We start from the raw sequence: 9,572 nt of genomic DNA on the forward strand, positions 1-9,572 counted from the left end.
ATTGCCAAAACACATGAAAACAAACACATCAAATATTGTATCACTATGAACTAAGAGGATTTGACGAAATCGTGCTTTAAATCGCGAGTCCTTACGACAAAGGTTGTAGAAACGAGTTCTTCTAGCTACCTACACGCAAACACTTGCCATTTAACCAGCGAACGGTTTTCCCTAGCAAACTATCTACCTTCACAGGACGTAGCCGGCGTGCAAATGTATCTAACCAGTGAGCACCCGAAGCGGCCTGTAAGTAAAGCATTGCTCCATTTATTATATGCACATGATCGAAAAGTACAAATACAGCTTCTTCACGTCTATCACAAACACGCCTACTCACGCCCCCCCCCCTTTTACTCGATTGCTAACGATTTGAGGTGATTTTGTACACTTTGCTACTAAAGGACTAAAAGGAACATGCTTGGGCAGCGAAAGAATGCTGCAAGGCAGAGGAAAATTTGACGAAACATAAAAACAGCCTCTGTTTGCAATCAAATAATTCCAAACCAATTTTGTGCCTTACATTTTGACGTTACTTATGACCGGAGAGGAATGGCTAGAAATGGAGGGTTCGGATTAACAAACCAAATCAATTGAGTTTTGTCTGCACCGGAGACAGACAGGCCATTTTAATCGTTTGGTTCCTGTTTGATTCTTTGATTTTTGTTTGATTCAACTTCATATCCTGTAGGCGATCTACGGAAATGGGGGAAATAAGCCTGCGTCTGTTTCAAGCGACTGCATCTTAGATGAGTCATTACGAATGAATTGATTCGAATTGGTGCAAAACAGCGCGAACCGTAAACCTAGCAAACTTGCACTTCATCACTGCACACGTTCTTCAGCTCGAAAGTAGCTTGTCAGCGAAACTCTTCTTTTATTTCAGTTGTTCTTTGGTTTGATTCTGATTGTGTTTTTTTTTTAGTGGCAAAGTTTATGTTCCATTGGCTGTGCAATGCAGCAATTTCCGAACGAAAAGGGTCTCATACTACGATAATAATATTTGTAGACCATTAACACTGCAATACCAATCAATCAATCACGACACGTTATGTACTTTTTTAAAGCGGGACGAGTTGGGGACGGCAGGACGGGAAGCGGTCAACACATGTGTTTTTTTTTGTAGAATATCCATAACTTTGATTTAAAATTGATGACAAATGCTGACCGTAACAAAAGACGATGAGTGTTTGATACTGAGTTCTAGTTTTAAACCTATCAAAGTTGTACATGGGAACAAGTAAAACAATTCTCGACAACAATTAAACAATTCATTCAATTTTGAGGTTAAACTAAAGTAAGCAGGACATAAAGACGCGCGAATAAGAGTAGTTTAAGAAAAAAGTTCACAAAAATGATGGTTAGTATTGGTTACAAAATTCTTTAAAAAACGAAAATCTATATTTTTAATAAGGTCAAAACTCTTTTCAAGAAAGTTCCACAACGGGGTTTAGTTTATTGGTTCTGAAAGGGAGTAAGTTCAGTTGAAATTGCATTAAATATCAGAATATTAAGTTAGGTGTTCATATCTTGTCTACAAACACGATCATCCAAATCGTGTTCCTAACATCGTGTCAAGTGATTCATTCGATTGCTTTATATTTCCTCCCCTTTCCTTTGTAAGTTCACCAAACACATAAATAATGTGTTACACAATTGTGAATATATTTTTTGAAACAGACTTGCTTGAACAACACTCACCGGGAACAGGAATGAAATTTACCGATCGACCATTCGCAACTGCATCCGTGTTTGTAAACGATTCGGTTCGAAACACCACCTGCTTGTTGAAATTGGTGTGTAAGCATTGAAAATGGCTCCTGTGCAGTAAGTTTACTCCACCGTACGTTCTATAAGGATGTGAACAGAGCTAATACGTGGCCACAATACTCGCTAATAAAGTTGATATGGTTGTGGGTTATTGAAGCTAGTAAAGATAGTGTAGAATTCGAACTGGGAAGCGATTTGGACCTTTGGCAAGCTGCTTCCGTATATATTCAAGACGTTGGTGTGAGTCCAATGCTTAAATATACGCAACTAGTAAGGCTATCTAGATGACTGTGCTTGTGCTTGTCATAAACTGTCACAGTGTGCCCCTTGCCTCCTACTTTTCATTCCCTATGCGCCATTGCGAACCTCTAGAAGTGAACAAGCAGCTACTTAAGCAGCAGCACCACTCTTTCCTCCTGGGGCAAGCACACTGTTGACATATTTGACCCTTTTTTCAGTTCCTTTAGCAAGTAAAAACAATAACATACAAACATACTGAAATCTGAAATATCTATATATATTAAATATCACTAGAGCTGCAAGGCCATAGTTTAATAAGAACCATTTTGCTCTTCTTTTCCCCTTCCATTTGCTTTCTCTCGAACGCTTGCCGACAACCGACCGACGTTGGTGAATCCTGTTGACGATGTTCCGCCTGAATGGACGTTTGTCTGTTGTGCCTTGCGTGTGTGCATACGTGTGTTTTGTGTCTGTTTGCGTGTGTGTGCGTGTGTGTGTATGTGTATACCTTGTTTGTAATCAGTGAAACGGACACTTCGGGCAATCTTTTGGCCGGCGGAACTTATACGCTGGCTACCAGTTTCCCCAAGAGCAGTGTGAGCGGAAACCCCTCAGCACGTCATGAAATCGTTCACAAACTCATCGCAACTGTCACCAGTGTCAATGCCGAATCGCACATCGCAGCGCAGCCGCCTAGTTAGCCCAGCTCTTCTTCTTCTTTCTTTATTTCTGCGGAAAAAAAAACCGACCTGTATTCAACAACGATCTGAATCGACCGATCTCTACGACAAAACCAAAACAAAAAAGAAAGAAAAAAAACCCTCCACACAAAACATACCGGATGAAGCAAATGCACAGCGCGACGGGTGCAAAAAGGGAGAAATGTTAAAAGACAGGACGTTATAGGCATTAGGATAGAACTAGAATACGAGCAATCCGCTCTGGACAGCGATAAAATGATCAACAATGTTTTTTCTCCGAAGTTTTTTCGTTCGACTGCCAGTTATGTACACATTGAATCGAACTATCGAAAGCGTAACCTACGTGATACCACATATGATAGCCATTAAGTTAGTAGTCTAGTATCCTGGTGCAGTTGGACTCTGAGTCAAGCGGAACGTTAAAACCATAGGTCGATATTCTCTAAGACAGCAAAAAAAACAGTTATAGCTCATACGCAAAGTTTTTTTCGTTCAGTTCGATATTTTTCTATCGACGACAAGTGTTGCGCCTCAGTGGAAAATTTGATTAGGATTGGTTTTCACCGATGCAACAAAAAGGGTTTTCTTTTTTCGGAAGCTGACAAGCGTTATCAGCCGATGAAATCACACAAGTCGATGTGGCGGCATCAAATGAGTACATACAATTCTCATTCCTTCGTACTGTTTGCGTTCAAATCCGGGATACAGAATCAATTGACAGTATTGCCGAATTCAAGCCGTTCACTAACGCCTGTACTCATCGAGCCACACGTTGCATCCTTCACCCTCAAAGGTACCTTCAAGTTCGAAACAGCTGCTGGTAGCATATACTTTTCGATGCAAACACAATTGTTACGGAGCAAAGCGAAACTATCCTACAAGGGCAATGTTTTCCCTTCTGCTTTAATGATATTTTAGCGTACGATTGAGTATGTTTATGCGTTTGTGAATCTGTGTTCACGAAAACACATTAAACAATCTTACCAGAGCATGGAAAAAGTGCTACGCAATAGATGAAAAAAAAAGGTAAATAAACAACTTCCACTAACGGCAAAAGTTCTTCTTATCGATACTTACTGTCTATACCAACGAGGACAGGCAAAGAATGGCTTTTTTAATGCTGATAGTTTGTTAAACACTTTTCCTACTGGTACAAACAGAACGATATCGATGTTGATTTTGTATTTTGCTATTTCTTTAAATTTTATCCACGAAAACAAAACAGCAACTAAAAATCAATGTAAAAGCCAAAACGGAGTGGAAAGAAGGCCGATTCGATGCCACTACAGTAGAAAATACCAATGTTAAACAGCAAACCAAAGGTAACGAAACCAAAAAGATATATATTACATAAATGAAATCCTGAAATCCTCTCACAATCATACAAAAAAAAAAAAAACATACCGCATACCATAGTAATATACAATTTCCCCAAAATAATTAAGCTTTCACTTTGAGACAGCAGCCATACAAGGAAGTTTAATATAGAGAAAAGAAAAAAAAACTCATAACTATTAAGTAGCAGACGGATAGAGAGACAAAGAAGATAAAGTTCTTAAAACCTTTTTTTACTAACCTTACGGAATCAACTTAAATCTATTAAAATAAATAGATTGCCAATCTGCAGCGACCGCAAATGGGCTCCATTGGTTATCAAAAAACCCTTCGCAAGTGAAAAGAGAACCATTACGGCACCTACTTCAACTGATGACTTTGAAGTCATTGGTAACTCCTCTAGCACACTTTCATGTTCAAGCTGTCCCGTTCCGCTATTTAGGTACATTATGGTAAAAAAAAATCGCCAAAAAAGAGTGTTTCGAACGCGAAAAGAGAAAAAAGAGAGATAGAGAAAGAGAAGAAAAAATATCCCAAAACCAATACATTTTTTCGAGTAAAATGATAAGGATTAAGTGCTACCTGATGTTATAAAGCCGTAGTCACAAACATAACATAACACACAGAATACATAAACACAGAAACACTCGCAAATCAACATCAAAATTAATCCTACCACTTTGTGTGAATTCCGAAGAGATTACCTATGCTGAAAGAAAAAGCTTAAAAATTATGAAGAGAGTATAAAGAAATAATAAATTTGTCCTGCTAGTCTTTACGATAGAAAAAAACATTTTATAAACGTTTCGCGAATTCATGATCGGATTCGAGCGAGTTCGTGATACGCAACCTGATGCTGAAGGTGCGTGAGTCAGCTATTGTAAATTTTAGAGTATACGCTGAATCGAGAGATATACACAAATAAATCATGCTGAAGTTAATTTGAACGAAAAAAATAGTAAAACAAAACGACCTAAAATGAAACCAAAAAAAAAAACAAAACATAAAACAACTCGTTTTACTCTTGCTGTAAAACAAACCAAATCAGCTTAATTGCGAGGAACCGAAAAACCGACGTCAGGAAAATAGACCCAATTCGAACAATGCATCGGAGGCAATGCATCGAACAGCCCCATTTCATTTCTTCCGTAATTTTTTTTATGGATTCCACAATGTTTTGCTTCTTGATTGATATCTCTTTAGTAGTTCTCTTTTCGGTTAATCAGTCTAAAACATTGCCCATTTCAAATTTACGAAAAATCATGTCACAGAGGTAAACAACTTGTAGGAATGTAGAGCACATACAGGCAAACTGTTCACTACCATTTAAAAGGTCTGCAGCATACTATGATGTTTCTTGTACAGGCACTCATTTGAACAACACTTTTAATGTTGATGTTGTTATTTTTTTGTTCTTATTCAAACGAATTTCATATTAAGATGTATGATGACCTTTAGCGTTTGAAAAATTGCATCCAAATGAGAAATAGTCACGGAGTTCTGTACTGTTGCTCTACAGCTTGAATTTCACTTTTACTATTGCTCGAGCTGAATACTTATTTTCCAGGAAAAAATGATAATGCGTTATTGTGAGTTTGTAATGCGAGAGCAAAACCATATTTGTGTTGGAATTATCTAACGATTTTAAAGCCATTCATTCTGTTTCTTATGGTTCTTTGCGTACGTTGGGAAATCATGGAGTAGTTCCCAAAAGCCTATCCATTCTGTTTTCCGAGCTTCTGTGGCAACATTAAACCCAAGTACGAAAAACTATGTGAAGTATGTTACATTTTCTTAAAGTTTTAAAAGTTCGGTAGCTTACCAATCCCTTTTCTGGCGACTAAATTACCCTGATCCTTGGAAATAAACATAAAAGTTGTTCCATTTAAATTTTCATGACGAGCTATTACTAATTTTAGTATTTATTTGAGAAATATCACGGGAAATTTTGCCCCCTTGAATGTAATTGTTGTCGTTTCCAAGACAGTTTGATTCAATTTTGTCACACATTTTACGCAAACTTATCAACATGGCAGAGGAGTTAGGTATACCTCGTCGTTTTCACCGTATACTTACATGTTTAGTACCATTTTGAAACATATCTCGAATTTTCGGGAGGTTTAGGGTGAATGTAAACGAAACAAAAAACAAAAACGAGTAAGGAAAGAAAAAGGGTATATGTGGAAACAACATTACCCAACGGAGAACTCGCACGCACCCCCGGTAGGATGTGTCTTTAATCCCGTTAACGATCCGGCCGCCGCTTACTAGAGGACATGTTTCCTACGTGCTTTTACAAAAATATTACAAAGCCCTTAATCCCCGTTGGTTTGTTAAACTTTTCTAAAAACTGAATATTTATAGCCGATATTGTTATTTTTACCACTCTTCGCCCTTTGGCGTAACACGAACATATGAAATTATCACGTTCCGCGAAATAGCTATATTCTTTTTTTTCAACTTATGCAGTCGTTTTATTTCTTAAATTTCAATTTAAATTTGTTTGTTTATGCTAGCACTCACTGTTCATTTATATGTTCAGATTTGCATTATTACTTCTCTTTCTCACTTGCTTCTTCTTTGGATAATATGAAGGAAGTATAGTATTACCAACTATCACACAACTATTTCAACAAAAACTAAATTATTTTTGCCATTTTGGCTGATTCAGACCTGTTCAACCCGCTTGCTATAGTATCTAGGGTGGGATAGGAGTTAGAAAAAGAAACTGCAATTGTGGGCCACTTTGATTTAAATCGGCTTGAATGAGCAAAATCGCCTTGCAGAGCAATTTTTGCTTCGGAGATAAGCGAAGATTGAAATATATTGAATATATAGAAAAAATTTAAAAACGAAATTTTCATCATACCTAATTTTGATTATTCTACTTTTCTTCTCAAATCGAAGTTCAACTGCAATTTTAAAAGATAAAGCTTTGACAAATAGGGAAAAATTGTTTCCACACTATATTTAGTTTTATCCAATCTCAAATAAAATAAAACTCGCAAAATGATCATCGTCAGCTCTTGTTTATCGCTTGGTTATCAAATAGTTTTTAAATGAATAGATAAGAGGAACGTTAAAAATCGAGTAACAATGATTGAACTTCAAAAAATAAGCAGATGTATATATAACTATGAACAGCTATGATAGAAACGAGAAATGTTTCGTAAAATATTACTAACGGTTAGTTCAAGCGACTCCCTAGAGCTCAGTCGATAACACGTGCAAACAGGTACGAAGTAAAAAAGTTCAACCGAACATTTAAAAACCTTCTTTTTAAAAAGGTTGGATGCGATTGTACTCAATAAAAGAATAAGTAAAGATACAGTAAATAGATCAATAAGAAAGTTAAGTAATGCTTACAGCCTATTATGTTTCCGGGGAACAGAGGAATAAGCAAACAAAAGAAAATTATAAAAATGCAGTAAAAATTAAAAAAAAAAGTGAGAAAATAAGCTGCCATCCCAGTTATTGCGTCCATTTAGTTGTACGAACTTGAACTACCTGTCTTCAATGAAAATCAACTGAATGAAAAGCCAAAACAAGTAGTTATAAATTGAAAATGTTGGATGTGATCCAACGACAGAAAAGAACAATTTTTCTTTCATGGCCCATTGATTTTTTTCTTTCTAGGCTACTCAAACAAATCAGTTTGGTTATTACCTCAATAAAACGAATAAATCAAACTATTGAAGATTTTAAGTAACTGTATTAAACGGGTTAAAGTGCGCAACGTTGTTGAGCGAATTGTAGATTTTTGCGAGCAGCGTTTGCTTGCTCGGTTGGAAAATCTTTCCAAAATAGTAAAACAGTGGAATGTTTTGGCATTATGTCACATGTACTCGTTCCTATTGTTTCCGTAGCTCGATTAAAATTGAACTAGAGTTGATTTTTATCTTATGGGTTGTCATAGCTAAGTAAAAAGTTCATTAATATATTGATTGCATTGGTACTGTAATTATGTTTACTATTGTTCACATTTTTACTACTTTAAATTTAAAATAAGCCGAACAGAAACTTGTAGATCCAATCCAATCCAAAGACAAACCAATCAAAATGCGTAAAATGTTGTTAATCTTACGTATTGTGCTAGTTTTTATCGTTCAATTATTATAGCTTAGACAAATTGTTAATGTTTTTGAGACATGTTTTTTTTTACTTTGAAGCCTACATAAAGTCAATTCCAATTCTGTTGTCGGGAAATCATCACCACAATCTGCATATCTGCATATTTGTGGAGGAGTAGAGAAGATGGTATATTAGCCCAGGATCAAACTTTTATAAAAAAAAAGCAAGATCCGAATAGATGCAGAGACCTGATGAAACTTGTAGGATGTACGGCTTGTAAGCCGGTGTACATCAACTTTTGTTGCATGCATCCAGCATTTTTATTGAAACTACGTCAAAACATAGTGTGCTCTTTAATCCGTAAAATACGATACATAGATCTATTATTAAAATACTTCACGTTTTCTTCAATTGTATGTTCAGCATTCCAAAATAAAAAACCATTTCCAGTAAAATTTAAAAGAAAATCAAGGCTATTCGCTAACTTTTGGAAGAAATAATTGAGTGAATAAACAACAAAGTTCTGCTAATATGTTTGCCAAGAATCCAAATTAATTATTTCCGATTCTTATCAAGGCTGTGGACCTAACATAAGACTTACAATTGTAATTGTCGTAAGAACACTTCATCATTAGTAAACTGCACAGGGTGTCCAGCATGAACTCGCTTATAAATTTCTTTCATGTTTACATGCAAAAGTCGGATATGCAATAAACCTAGCGGCGCGGTATGAGAGGTACCCACGGCCTCCGCTTATGTTACAAAATAATAACAAACTCCATTTTTTCGGCAAACCTAGTGCGGTTCGCTTATTCTGCTCGATGCAGGCCGTGTCATAGTGATTCGTCGGAAGAACATAAACATTGTATCTGACCCATTGAACTGCCGCCTTCTCCATTGTCCCCCGCTCATTAGGCGCAGAAAATCCTTTCCTCTAGCAGTTCGGAGCTGCAGTCGCACAATAATATCACAATATCAACTGAGGGGTTTATCCTGACTACGGTAAGTTGCCCTTGAGTGTTGTAACAGTAGACTCCCGATTATGAGCTTGTTTCAGGTTTTTGCTTTTTACTGCCTCACGCTCGTTTATGAAGAAAACGATGAACGGAAAAGGTTGGTTATAGGAAAGTATTTGATTGATATTTCTTCCCAGAATAGAATGGACAAAATGTGCTGATTGTTGATGAAATTTCCTACTTCTTTTCTAGTTTGCCAATCATTCCTATTTTCAAACATATGAATAATGGTTTTCTGAACCATATATCTTTTTTGATGGGTTTTTTAAATGTCCTTCCACGAACACAACACCATGCAACTGAGACACAAACGCGCGACGTCACCAACTGCCGACGCGTCGAAATCAACCTAACGTGAAAGAGAATGTGTGGAATTTCTATTTGCCGAATCGTATGGTGAATAAGGTATGGTTTTTAGCTTCAGCAAGTAGACTGTAGTAGA

Source organism: Anopheles ziemanni, chromosome X (assembly GCF_943734765.1).
Source record: "Anopheles ziemanni chromosome X, idAnoZiCoDA_A2_x.2, whole genome shotgun sequence".
NCBI lineage: Eukaryota > Metazoa > Arthropoda > Insecta > Diptera > Culicidae > Anopheles > Anopheles ziemanni.